This window comes from Herpailurus yagouaroundi, unplaced genomic scaffold (assembly GCF_014898765.1).
Source record: "Herpailurus yagouaroundi ecotype Mexico unplaced genomic scaffold, PumYag 100, whole genome shotgun sequence".
NCBI lineage: Eukaryota > Metazoa > Chordata > Mammalia > Carnivora > Felidae > Herpailurus > Herpailurus yagouaroundi.
The window spans coordinates 44,060,635-44,060,908 of NW_024412391.1; the positions used below are offsets into that span (position 1 = coordinate 44,060,635).

General features: G+C 70.8%; 1 protein-coding gene across 1 annotated transcript in view; it reads left to right on the plus strand.

Annotated features, from left to right (window-relative positions):
- The window catches only part of HOXA13 (homeobox A13), a 7,040-nt gene that overhangs the window by 2,454 nt on the left and 4,312 nt on the right, over positions 1-274 (plus strand). The gene's annotated exons all lie outside the window — the stretch shown is intronic.

The window sequence follows — 274 nt, forward strand, 5'->3', positions numbered from 1 at the left end:
GCCGCCGCCGCCGCCGCCCCTTCCATGTTCTTGTTGAGTTCGTCGGCCACCAAGCCACCGCCGTTGTCGTAGAGAAACATGACGGTGGGCTCGATCCAGCGGGGGTGGAGGAGCACGGAGGCTGTCATAGCCCGAGCCGCATGGAGAAGACCCCAGTGGCGCTGTTTTAAAAAGCCCCCAAGAAGTGAAGAGCGCGCGGCGCGGGGCCGGGGCCCGAGCGAGGGGGGCGGGTCGCGCCCCGCGGGGTCGCGCCAGGCGGCCGCCCATTGGCCCG